At 41.7% G+C, this 13748-nt stretch overlaps 1 protein-coding gene across 6 annotated transcripts in view; it reads left to right on the top strand.

Annotated features, from left to right (window-relative positions):
- Positions 1 to 13748, top strand: part of LOC132395413 (neurocalcin-delta) — a 327388-nt gene that overhangs the window by 297932 nt on the left and 15708 nt on the right. The gene's annotated exons all lie outside the window — the stretch shown is intronic.

Raw genomic sequence — 13748 nt, 5'->3', positions numbered from 1 at the left:
CAGAACATTGAGTATAGGAGTTGGGATGTAATGTTAAAATTGTACAAGGCATTGGTAAGGCCGAATTTGGAGTATTGTGTACAGTTCTGGTCACCGAATTATAGGAAAGATAGATTATAGAGAGAGTACAGAGAAGATTTACTAGAATGTTACCTGGGTTTCAGCACCTAAGTTACAGGGAAAGGTTAAACAAGTTAGGTATTTATTCTTTGGAGCATAGAAGGTTGAGGAGGGACTTGATAGAGGTATTTAAAATAATGAGGGGGATAGATAGAGTTAATGTGGATAGGCTTTTTCCATTTGAGAGTAGGGGAGATTCAAACAAGAGGACATGATTTGAGAGTTAGGGGGCAAAAGTTTAAGGGTAACACGAGGGGGAATTTCTTTACTCAGAGAGTGGTAGATGTGTGGAAGGAGCTTCCCGTAGAAGTGGTAGAGGCAGGTTCGGTATTGTCATTTAAAGTAAAATTGGATAGGTATATGGACAGGAAAGGAATAGAGGGTTATGGGCTGAGTGCGGGCCAGTGGGACTAGGTGAGAGAAGCGTCGGCAAGGACTAGAAGGGCTGAGATGGCCTGTTTCTGTGCTGTAATTGTTATATGGTTATATATTGACTGGGCTAGAGAGAGGATGTTTTCAATAGTGGGCAAGTCCAGGACCAGAAGGCTTAGCCTCAGAATATAAGGACATCTATTTCATACAGAGGTGAGGAGGAATTTCTTGAACCAATTGGTAAAAACTTTCTGAAATTCATTGCCTCATATGGCTGTCGAGGTCAAGTCATTGTGTATATTTAAAGCAGAAGTTGATAGGATAGAAACATAGAAAACCTACAGCACAATACTGGCCCTTCAGCTCACAATGCTGTGCCGAACATGTACTTACTTTAGAAATTACCTAGGGCTACCCACAGCCATCTGTTTTTCTGAGCTCCACGTACTTATCCAGGAGTCTCTTAAAACACCCTATCATATCCGCCTCCACCACCGTTGCTGGCAGTCCATTCCACGCACTCACCACTCTCTGCGTTTAAAAAAAACTTACCCCTGACCCCTCCTCTGCACCTTCTTCCAAGCACCTTAAGACTGTGCCCTCTCGTGTTAGCCATTTCAGCCCTTGACTAGTAAGGGTGCAGGGAATGGGGTTGAGCGAGAAAATAAATCAGCCATAATCGAATGATGGAGGAGACTTGGTGGACTGAATGACCTAATTCTGCTCTTCCTACTTTCGCTTTAGTAAACCTTTACTGGTTAAAATAAATGATAAAAACTGCTCTGAAGATAAAAGGAAGAGATGAAATTTCACTTTTTGCAGATTCTTGCAGGAGCTTCAGGCTCATTGTCTCTTCTAATGCAATCCAGTCCCGTTGTCATGCATCTCTCCGGGGACTTGCTAATGTAGTTTACAAACTATTTCCTCAGCAGTTCGCGTAAATGACTAAGGTTACTGGGTGAGAAATCCTGATGATATTACTGGCAATTTAGACTTTCGTCGACAGATCACTTCAACTTGAGTTGTTTACTTGATTGTGGTGGGACCTTGACCATTAACTTGGGAAAGACTTTATTTATAATTTTGTTTGCAATTTGAGTTCTGCACAATGCTGACAAGGCTACATCACTTAAATTGTAGCATTCCTTATGCTGATGGTGGTTATTTTTTTGGAAATTAACACAAACATATGTATCCAAACCAAAGTGCTAGTGAGCTTGAGGGAGGTCAAAATTAGGATGAGAATCAATTTTAATATCACTGGCATACGTCATGAAATTTGTTGTCGATGCACCATCAATAACTCTCTGAGACGTGAAGGCGAGATATCAGCTTTTATTGACTGGAAGAAAGAACAAGCAGTAGTTGACCACCATACTACATCCTGGAGACTGAGGGCCGGGCTCAGGCCTCAATCACCTTTATACCGGGGTCTGTGGGAGGAGCCACGGTCAGTGGGAGGGGCCACAGGAGCAGTCAGCAGGGGGCGTGTCCAGACAGATATATGTAGTTCACCACAGTTGTTAAAGCAGCAGCAGTACATTGCAATACATAATAATAAAAACTGTGAATACAGTGGCATGCAAAAGTTTGGGCACCCCTGGTCAAAATTTCTGTTACTGTGAATAGCTAAGCGAGTAAAAGATGACCTGATTTCCAAAAGACAGAAAGTTAAAGATGACACATTTCTTTAATATTTTAAGATTACTTTTTTATTTCCATCTTTTACAGTTTCAAAATAACAAAAAAGGAAAAGGGCCCGAAGTAAAAGTTTGGGCACCCTGCATGGTCAGTACTTAGTAACACCCCCTTTGGCAAGTATCACAGCTTGTAAATGCTTTTTGTAGCCAGCTAAGAGTCTTTCAATTCTTGTTTGGGGGATTTTCGCCCATTCTTCCTTGCAAAAGGCTTCTAGTTCTGAGAGATTCTTGGGCCGTTTTGCATGCACTGCTCTTTTGAGGTCTATCCACAGATTTTTGATTATGTTTAAGTCGGGGGACTGTGAGGGCCATGGCAAAATTTTCAGCTTGTGCCTCTTGAGGTAGTCCATTGTGGATTTTGAGGTGTGCTTAGGATCATTATCCTGTTGTAGAAGCCATCCTCTTTTCATCTTCAGCTTTTTTACAGACGGTGTGATGTTTGCTTCCAGAATTTGCTGGTAGTTAATTGAATTCATTCTTCCCTCTACCAGTGAAATGTTCCCCGTGCCACTGGCTGCAACACAAGCCCAAAGCATGATCGATCCACCCCCGTGCTTAACAGTTGGAGAGGTGTTCTTTTCATGAAATTCTGCACCCTTTTTTCTCCAAACATACCTTTGCTCATTGTGGCCAAGAAGTTCTATTTTAACTTCATCAGTCCACAGGACTTGTTTCCAAAATGCATCAGGCTTGTTTAGATGTTCCTTTGCAAACTTCTGATGCTGAATTTTGTGGTGAGGACGCAGAAAAGGTTTCCTTCTGATGACTCTTCCATGAAGGTCATATTTGTGCAGGTGTCACTGCACAGTAGCACAGTGCACCACCACTCCAGAGTCTGCTAAATCTTCCTGGAGGTCTTTTGCAGTCAAACAGGGGTTTCGATTTGCCTTTCTAGCAATCCTATGAGCAGTTGTCTCAGAAAGTTTTCTTGGTCTTCCAGACTTCAACTTGACCACCACCATTCCTGTTAACTGCCATTTCTTAATTACATTATGAACTGAGGAAACGGCTACCTGAAAATGCTTTGCTATCTTCTTATAGCCTTCTCCTTTTTTGTGGGCATCATTTATTTTAATTTTCAGAGTGCTAGGCAGCTGCTCAGAGGAGCCCATGGATGCTGATTGTTGGGACAAGGTTTGAGGAGTCAGGGTATTTATAAAGCTTTGAAATTTGCATCACCTAGCCTTTCCTAATGATAACTGTGAACAAACCATAGCCCTAACAAGCTAATAAAGGTCTGAGACCTTGCTAAAAGTTATCTGAGAGCTCAAATCTCTTGGGGTGCCCAAACTTTTGCATGGTGGTCCTTTCCTTTTTTTACTCTAAAATTGTATAAAACAAAAATAATACACTAGTCTGGCTAAAAATGTTGAAAAGAATGTTTCATCTTTAACTTCATGACTTTTGGAGATCAGTTCATCCACTCACTTAACTATTCACAGTAACAGAAATTTTGACAAGGGGTGCCCAAACTTTTGCATGCCACTGTATATGTATGTATATATATAATAGTTAAATTAAGTAAGTAATGCAAAAAAAAAGTTGTGAGGTAATGTTCATGAGTTCAACGTCCATTCAGAAATCTGATGGCGGAGGGGAAGTAGCTGGTCCTGAATCATTGAGAGTGTGCCTTCGAGTTCCTGTACCTCCTCCCTGATTGTGGTAATGAGAAGAGGGCATGTTCTTGGTGATGGGGGTCCTTAATAATGTTCGCTGCCTTTCTGAGGTATCGCCGCTTGAAGGTGTCCTGGATGCTGCTTGAACTGCTAATGAAATATTGCCACTGCTGTGCCTTCTTTTTAGCTGCATCGATATGTTCGGTCCAAGATAGATCCTTATAGATGTTGACACCCAGGAACGTGAAATTGCTCACTCTTTCCACTTCTGATCCTATAAAGATTGGTTTGTGTAACCTCCTCTTACCTTTTCTGAAGTCCACAATCAGTTCTTCGGTCTTACTAACATTGAGAATGTTTCCATTATTTGCATTAACTTCACTGGGGAAGAGGTGATAGTGAGGTAGATGACAAGGCGTGATTTATTCATGCTTTATATGTGATGAAGCATTTTCCAAAATTGTCATTTAACTGTGCATATCATGGTGATGCATTTGGGTCATCTGACTGAGAGATTATCTCAACTGTTATTAACATAGATTATTGTACCAAAACACAAGACACTCACACTGAAGACTTTTACTGTCTGGTTTCATTTCCTTTATTAAATATCAAGCAGCAGTATTGGGCATGACATGCCCAGAAAACCTGCATTGTGAATTTTATTTGTACTGGAGGTGACAGAACATACTGCACAGTACAAGCCCTTCGGCCCATAATGTTGTGCCAACCTTTTAAGTTACTCTAAACTCAATCTAACCCTTCCCTCCTACATAGCCTTCCATTTTTCTATCATCCATGTGCCTATCTATCTCCCTAATGTATTTGCCTCTTTCACCACTTCTGGAAAGGCATTACATGCACCCACCACTCTGTAAAGAGCTTACCTGTGACATCCCCCATCCTTTCCTGCAGTCACATTAAAATTATGTCCCTTTCCATTAGTCATTTCCACCCTGGGAAAAGACTTTGGCTGTCCACTCAATCTATGCCTCTTATCATCAAGCTGTGGCTTCTCTTCAGGCTTCCCAAACTGGAAATTACAGCCTCAGAAGATTGCAATGCAGGGAATGCCAATTTGCCTCATGTTGTATTGGTGAGTTTTTAACCCTCTCTCTGCTCTAGGCTGCAGTTCCCTCCTGATTTAAGAAGATCACTATCATCCCAGTACTGAAGAAAAACAACTTAATGTGCCTTATTGAGTACTGCCCAATGAGTCTAGCATCTACCATCACAGAGTGCTTTGAGAGACTGGTCATGCAACGCATCAATTCCTGCTTTCCAGACAACCTCGACCCACTGCAATCCACCTACTGCCAAAACAGGTCTGCGGCAGATGCCATTTCCCTGGCCCTAAGCTCACCTCTGGAGCATTTGGACAGTAAAGGCACATATGTCAGACTGTTGCTTATTAACTATAATTCGTATCTAAAACGTAACTAAAATGTATCAATAAACTCCGAACTGTGAGTTAATGCACCCATCTGCAACTTGATCCCTGACTTTCTGACCACAATCCGTCGGGATAAGCAGCCACACTTCCGCCATGCTTATTCTAAACTCTGGTGCTGCACAGCGTTGCATCCTCAGCCCCCGGTCTACTCCCTGTACTCTCATGACTGTGTGGCCAGATTTTGTTCTCACTCCATCTACAAGTTTGCAGATGATACTACCCCTGTGAAGTATATCCCAGTTGACTATTACCACTTTTTACTGATGCACCATAGAAAGTATTCGGCAACTGCTCTACTCATGACCGCAAGATCTTACAGAATGTTGTGGCCACAGCTCAGTACATCACAGCAAATGGCCTCCCCTCTGTGGACTCTCTCTATATTTCTCGCTGCCTCTTTTGATAACTGTGTGGTTTGGGGTTTTATATTCTGCGTTTCTCACTCTTCTTTACCGTTTGCACAATTTGCTCTTTTTGCGCAATGGGGTTTGATATTTTTCTTTGTGTAGGTTTTATATTTTTTTTGTTTCATGGCTGTCTGTTGGAAGACAAATCTTGGGGCTGTACACTGCATACATACTTTGATAATAAATGTCCTTTGAATTTTAAATCAAAGCCTCCACTCCCCAGGACATGCTCTTTTCTCCCTTCTCCCATCAGACAGAAGATACAAAAGCCTGAAAGCACGTATTGTCGGGCTAGAGGACAGCTACGATCCCGTTGCCATCAGACTCTTCAACATTCCCCTTGCGCAATAAGATGGACTCTTGGCTTCACAATCTAACCCGTGATCTTGCACTTTATCGTTTATCTGCACTGCACTTTTTCAGTAGCTTTTTCACTTTATTCTGCATTGTGGTTGTTTTACCTTATTCTAGCTGAATGCTGTAATGATTTGACCTCTATATGCAGTATGGAAGACAAGTTTTTCACTGATACACGTGACAATAACAAAACGATATCCAGTTGCTCCTTGAAGCTTTGTCAGTGATAAATTCAGATGTTATTTGATCATGTTCACTGTGTAACATATTCAAGATGGTGCTGCTTTTTAAAATTCTATTTCCCCAGCAGAGCAACAAAGGGTCAATACTTAGTGTTTTCATTTATATTTTTCTGATACCATTTAACTGGGACAAATAATGATTTTTTTCTTCCCGTTTGCCTTTCTGTGTCCTGGCTTTCCCAAATGCTTCCAGTGCAAGCCATTTGTGTGAACTACCAGTCCTGGCATTCCAATGTTCCAGATTGGTATTCCAACTCACTGCTGTTTTGACCTCCTTTTCTCCAAACCCAAGCTGTGAGGAAAAGATCATTTAAGTTTGTGTCCACATAAAGCACTTGGCAGTTAGCAGAGCACTTCACAGCACCGACAGTGAGATCAGGGTTCATTTTCCATTGCTGTCTGTAAGGAGTTTGTATGCTCCCCCTGTGACTGTGTGGGTTTCTTCTGGGTGCTCCAGTTTCCGCCCACATCCCAAAGACGTACAGTGAGTTGTGGGCATGCTATGTCGGTGCTGGCAGCCTGGTGACACCTGGGGGCTGCCCACCACAATCCTCACTGATTTGATTTGATGCAAGTTATGCATTTCACGGTATGTTTCGATGCACATGTGACAAAGTTCATCTCTTGTTAACTCCTTTGTTAGCTGCAAGTTTTAGTTTAATATTTAATTAATTGAAAAGATCCCCTATACTGACTCTAATGAATGATACAGAGTTGTGCAAGTAATCTATTTTCCTCATTTAATTTGAGTCTTGCAATACGCCAAGCCTAGCTTTTTACAAGTAAAAGTCTATTTAATATAATGGCCAAACTTTTACTAAGGGTACTTCAGATAAAGTAATAAATGTCTTGGATAAATTGTCTGAAGACAGTTAAAACTATCACTTGATTTATTAGTTTACTCAGAGATGATAACAGCAAGGCAGAAATTTCACCAGCATACTGTTCTGAAGTGGTTTGTATATTTGAAAAGGATCTATGTTCTTACTATAAACATGAGAAAGTCTGCAGACGCTGGATATCCAAAGCAACATAGACACGCGTAGTCCTGAAGGAGGGTCCTGGCCCAAAATGTTGACTATATATTCCTGCCTGAACTGCTGATTTTCTCCAGCATTTTGTGTGCGTTGCCAAGTTCTTACCAGCTGTCTGTCCAAACAAATCCTATTCAGGGCAAAGACTATGAGCAAAGTGTGAAATTATAGGATTTAGGATAGCCTAATACTTCTACTTTGTTTTCTGATGTATTATATCGAAAAATATTTATCATTGGTTATCATATTATTGTCACTGCCACCGATTCACATTTCCCTGCAGTACATTTAGTCTCTCTTTACTGGCTGTCACAAAGTAGAGAATCTTTCCCAAAGAAGCCATTGCTTGGGATGCATCTGTTTCCTTGCTGTTCTTCTTTATAGTACGACAGCTGTGGCGATAACCTTAATCTCCTCAGTTGCTAGAGTTCATTCCCAATACTACCATCAAGAAGGACGTACAGGAGCCCAAAGACATACGCTGAATGTTTCAGGAACAGCTTCTTCTCCTTTGCCGACAGATTTCTGAACCGTCTGTGAAGACTACCTTACTAATTTTGTTCCCTTTTTGCACTCCTAATTTAGTTTTTTTTTTAAAAATATGAACTTGGTGGGCCACTTTATTAGTTTCTTTGATGTGTTATGTGTTCAGAGATGCTCTTCTACACAATGCTGTTGTAACACGTGGTTATTGGAGTTACTGTTCCTTCCTGTCAGCTTGAACCAGTCTGTCCATTCTCCTCTGACCTCTCTCATCAACGGGGCATTTATGCCAGCAGAACTGCTGCTCACTGGATGTTTTTTTTTGTTTTTTTCTCTCTAAACACTGTTGTTTGTGAAAATCCTAGGTGATCAGCAATTTCTGATATACTCAAACTATGCTATCTGGCACCAGCGATCATTCCACAAAGACACTTAGATCACATTTCTTCCCCATTCTGATGTTTGGTCTGAACAACAGCTGAACCTTTTGACCATGTCTGCTTACTTTTATGTATTAAGTTGCTGCCATATGATTGGCTGATTAGATATTTGAGGTGTACAGGTGTAACTATTAAAGAGGCTACTGAGTGTATATTTCTTGTAATTTATAGCTTATTTCATGTGTTGCACTGCAATGCTGCTGCAAAATAGCATATTTCACAATATATGTCAGTGATTATAAACTTGATTCTGACGCTGATATTGTAAATGGATTTCATAACCTGGCAAATTTATCTTTTCGAAACTGCCATCATTAGACCATCCTTAACTCCTGTATCCTTGCAAAAAAAAGTTACCCCCTGTTCATGATCACTATTTCCTCTCCCTTCCAGGGTCAAAGTTACCAACCAAATTCTTGAGGACCTGGAACTTAAAATCTGCACATCAGCACATTGAGAGACAGATAATAGAGTCCAAAGAAGATAGTCTGTTTCCCTGAGCACCTCCGCACCATCTGCCAAAAGCGGAACTTCCGGGGGCCAAACATTTTAATTCCCATTCCCATTCCCATTCCCGTTCCAACATGTCAGTTCATGGCCTTTCTCTTGTGCCAAGATGTTTCACCCTCAGGGTGGAGGAACGACACCTTATATTCTGTCTGGGTAGCCTTCACCTGAGGGCATGAATAGTGGTTTCTTCTCCTGGAAAATAAAAACCCTTCCCCCTCCCCTTTCCTCTATTCCCTACTTTAGGCTTTTACCTCACCTGCTGATCACTTCCCTCTGGATTTCCCCCACTTCCCTTTTTCCTATGGTCCACTCTCCTCCCCTATCAGATTCCTTTCTCTCCAGCCCTTTATCTTTCCGACCCACCTGGTTTCACCTATCCTCCATCCTTTCTTCCCACCTTTTTATTCTGGCATCTTCCCCATTCCTCCTTAGTCCTGAAGAAGTGTCTCGGTCTGAAACATCAACTGTTTATTCATTTCCATGGATGCTGCCTAATCTGCTGAATTCTTCCAGTACTTTGTGTGTGTTGCTTTAGATTTCCAGCATCTGCAGACTTTCTCATGTGTTTTCTTTCAGTTTGTAATGCCTTCAAAGGAAAACACATAGAAAGGTTTATATGAAAATTGCTGCCTATAAACAATTTGAAGAAATTGCTTTATTGATTTTGGCCAAAGTTATACCATCTTCACTTGACAGTTTTGCATAGTTGATGAGGAAAGTAACAATGCATAATTATTTTCAGATTTGCCTTTAAAAATGGTTAAGTGTTGATTGGAGAAGAAAACTTAATGACGGTGTAGGGGGAAATGTTTTATTTCCTTAGTTAAATTAAATGGTACACTATATGCAACCCAGTGGAAATATGATGCCGACCTTGACTAAATCTACTTGTTTACTGGCAACCTCCAATCTCCATACATCAATGACTACAATTAATTCATTAACACCTATACAGTACACAGAATTTCAATGTTAATATGATTAAATATACCCAGAATCCATTTTGTGCTATGAATCATCAAGTGTAAGTAGCTTAATGATCCTAGGATTAACTTTACTTGCCATACACATTTAAACGTATTAGGTATCTGCTGTGGTGTGTTGGCATGACAACAGACAGAAAAAAACATTCAACAATCATAAAGAATAAAGAATTACATTAAAAACAAAGGCAGATGGAGGTTAATGTACAGATATGGAATAAAGTGTGCATAAATACAAAAATGCTGGCATGTATTTACAAGAAAAATCTGAAATTCAAAAGTTCATTTTATTGGTAAAGTATGGATCTGCAATACAACACTAATATTCCTCTTCTCCAGGTAGCCATGAAAAACAGAAAAACCACGGACGTATAGGGGTTGTTGAAAGAAAAAGGACACTAATACCCCCTCCCTGCAGGGAAAAGAAAAAGAAACAAAGCTTGCTAACCTCAACCACCCCACCCCCCTCCATACAATAACCCAAAAGATCACCCTTTCAGAAATGGCAGCTAGAACACCAAACCCCAAACCTCTATCCCCCTCCCCTGCAAAAAAAACAGCGACAATAGCATTAAACCCCAACCCCCTCTCTCACACACAAAAGCTAACAGACTACCCATACAGAAAAACACCAGCAAGAACGTCAGACACCAAATCTCCAACCCCTCCCTCGCACAAAAGGTAACGTATCGCTCACTCACCAATTGGCAACAAGAAAGAAAACACAAAAAACGGAAGGAGACCAATGTCCAATAATCAATAATCTCAGAATTTCAAAAACATCCTCAGTTCAGCATCGAGGAGAGCGGCTGCACCATCTCAGTCCTTCCATGAAGAGCGACCGCCATGCCTGGTCTGAACAACGCCAACCCAGCTACCCACTGCCATCGATCCCATGGCCTCCGTGGAGAGTCAGCACTGATCTCCTCTGCATTTGCCTCGATGCAATGATTTTCCTTAACGTTTTGAATTGGCCCTGTCTGTCATCTCTGGTCTTCTCCATGGGGCAACTCATGCTCTCGGTCCTCTCCAGGGACGGCAGAACGCTAGATCATTCAATCGAATTCCAAATGGCATGTCACAAGCTCCAACAGTTTCCAAAACACAATCAAGATAAAAAGAACAAGCAGAAGATGTAGAGAAAGTGAAATAATTGAAGAGATTGACAACCTGGAAGGAATCGAGGTTCACCGGTGGCACCTTGACCGGAAGCCATCAAGCCAGATTTCAGGCTTATCATTTGAACCTGGATGGTTGGTTGTCCGTTGTATCGAACAATGATGGTTTCAAATCCTGTGTGGGAGAGCTATTAAAATGGAAAAGCTTCTGCTCTGTGGCAGTTTTACTCTCTTGATCTCAGAAGTCAGGGTCTAGTGGTACAAATAGTCATCACAACTGGTGTCTTCCTTGGGTTCAGTGGATGACCATGATTCCTTCTGTGCCTTCTCATGCCTCTCACTCTCCGTGAAGCATTGCAGAACCACTGCTCTAGCTGTTGGATCTCACTGTTGATCATATCTGCCCAGACCGCTGGAGCTGACTTTGCATGCTAGGACAGGCATGTCCCTGTCTCACTGGGATATGAGGTCCAGCGGCTACCCTCACCTGTTTGGCCTGCCTGTCGAAGTGGTGTATCGGGATTTGCCGTTTTTGCATGCAAACAGCTACCAGAGGTGAGCGCTGAGTGTCTGGTGGAGACCAAAGGTGAGTGAGCTGCCCCAGAATGGACAAGACATTGTGTCCATTATAACGTTGAGAGCATCACTGCATCATGACTGAAAGAAGATCATAGTTGGGAGCTTAACATCCAAGGATACTCCTTGTATTGAAAGGAATGATCAGCCATGATCTCAGAATGGTGGTGCAGACTTGAGGGGCCGAATGGTCTACTTCTGCACCTATTGTCTATTGTCTATTGACAGGCAGATAGCCAGACGAGGCGTGGTAGCTTTGTTGGTAAAAAGTGAAATCAAATCCTTAGAAAGAGGTACATAAGATCAGAAGATGTAGAATTCTTGTGTTTAGAGTTAAGAAACTGCAAGGATAAAGTGACCCTGATGAGGGTTATATTAAAGCCTCTGAACAGTAGCCAGGATATGGGCTACAAATTACAATGGGAATAGAAAAGGCATGAAATAAGGACAATGTAATAATAGTGATGGAGGATATTAATACGCAGGTAGATTGGGAGAACTAGGCTGGTGCTGTATCCCAGGAGAGAGAATTTGTAGAATGCCTACAAGATGGCTTTTTAGAGCAGCTTGTGGTTGAGCCCACTAGAGGAAAGGCAACTTTGGATTGGTGTTGTGTAATGAACCAGATTTGATTAAGGAGCTTAAGGTAAAGAAATAGGAGGCAATGATCATAATATAGAATTCACCTACAGTTTGAAGGGCCGAAAGTAAAGTCAGATATATCAATATTACAGTGGAATAAAGGGAATTACAGGGGCATGAGAGAGGAGCTGGCTGGAGTTTCTGGGGGTAATTTGGAAGATGATGTATCCCAGAGATGATAAAGTTTTCTAAAGGGAGGATGAGGCAACTGTGGTTGACAAGGAAAGTCAAAGGCAGCATAAGAACAAAAGGGAGGTCATATAATATAGCAAAAATTAGTGGAAAGTTATTCAAAGATCAATAGAAGGCAACTAAAAAAGCCATAAGGAGAGAAAAGGTGAAATATGAAGGAAAGCTAACTAATAATATAAAGGAGGATACCAAGCATTTTTTCAGATATACAGTATTAAGAGTAAAAGAGGGGCGAGAGTGGATATTAGAATGCTGGGTAGAAAATGCTGGGTAGAAAATAGGCTAACTGGCAGGAGACAAAAAGTGGAAATAAAGGGGGTCTATTCTGGTTGGCAACTGACGACTTTGTGGTTTTCTGCAAGGGTGGAATTGGGGCCGCTGCTTTTCACATTATATATCAATGATTTGGATGACAGATTTGATGGCTTTCTGGCCAAGTTTGCGGACACTACAAAGATAAGTGGAAGGGCAGGCAATATTGAGGAAGCAGGGAGTCTGAACTGGCAGATGCAATGTAGTATAAGGAAGGGTATGGTCATTCACTTTGGTAGGAGGAATAAAGGTGTAAACTATTTTCAAAACAGGGAGAAAATTCAAAAACCAGAGGTGCAAAGGGTTTTGGGAGTCGTCATGCAGGATTCCCTAAAGGTTAAATTGCGGATTGAGTTGGTGGGAAGAAGGCCAATGCAATGTTAGCATTTGTTTTGAGGGGACTAGAATATAAGAGGAAGGATATGATGCTGGGCTTTATAAGGCATTGGTCAGACTGCACTTGGAGTATTGTGAGCAACTTTGGGCCCCTTATCTAAGAAAAAAATGTGCTGGCATTGGTGAGTGTCTAGAGAAGATTGATTTTGGGAACGAAAGGGTTAGCATATGAGGAGCATTTGATGGCTTTGTGCCTGTACTCACTGGAGTTTAGAAAAATGAGGGACTATCTCATTGAAATCTACTGAATCTTGAAAGGCTTAGATAGAGTGAATGTGGAGAGGACTTTTTCTATAGTGAGTGAGTCTAGGTCCAGAAGCCACAGCTTCAGGATAGAGGGACGTCCATTTAGAACCGGCTGGTGGCATTGTGGCATCAGTGCTGGACTTTGGGGCAAGAGGTCCCGAGTTTGAATCCGGCCAGCTTCCTTGCACACTCTCCATCTGTGCTGGGTTGAGTGTCGAGCTAGCAACTCGACCTCGTAAAAAAAATATGGAGAGGAATGGGCTCCCCAGGTTTCAGATGCCCAAGACATGCCATACGATGAGCACACCAAAAAGATCAGTGCAAAAGCTTGTCATGACGTCGCTCCACCAGGAGTTAAGGGCGCGCGCGCATGTACACACACGCACGCACACGCACACACTTAGAACAGAGATGAGGATGAATTTCTTTATCCAGAGGGGATGTGTCTGTGGAATTCATTGCGATGTTTGGCTGTAGACCTACGTTATTAGGCATTTTTAAAGTTGTTAGGTTCTTGATTCGTCAGGGTTGAAGGTTACAGGAAGAAGG

This window comes from Hypanus sabinus, chromosome 1 (genome assembly GCF_030144855.1).
Source record: "Hypanus sabinus isolate sHypSab1 chromosome 1, sHypSab1.hap1, whole genome shotgun sequence".
Taxonomy (NCBI): Eukaryota; Metazoa; Chordata; class Chondrichthyes; order Myliobatiformes; family Dasyatidae; genus Hypanus; species Hypanus sabinus.
Note: the sequence above shows the minus strand (reverse complement) of the source record. Positions and strands in the feature narration are given on the sequence as shown.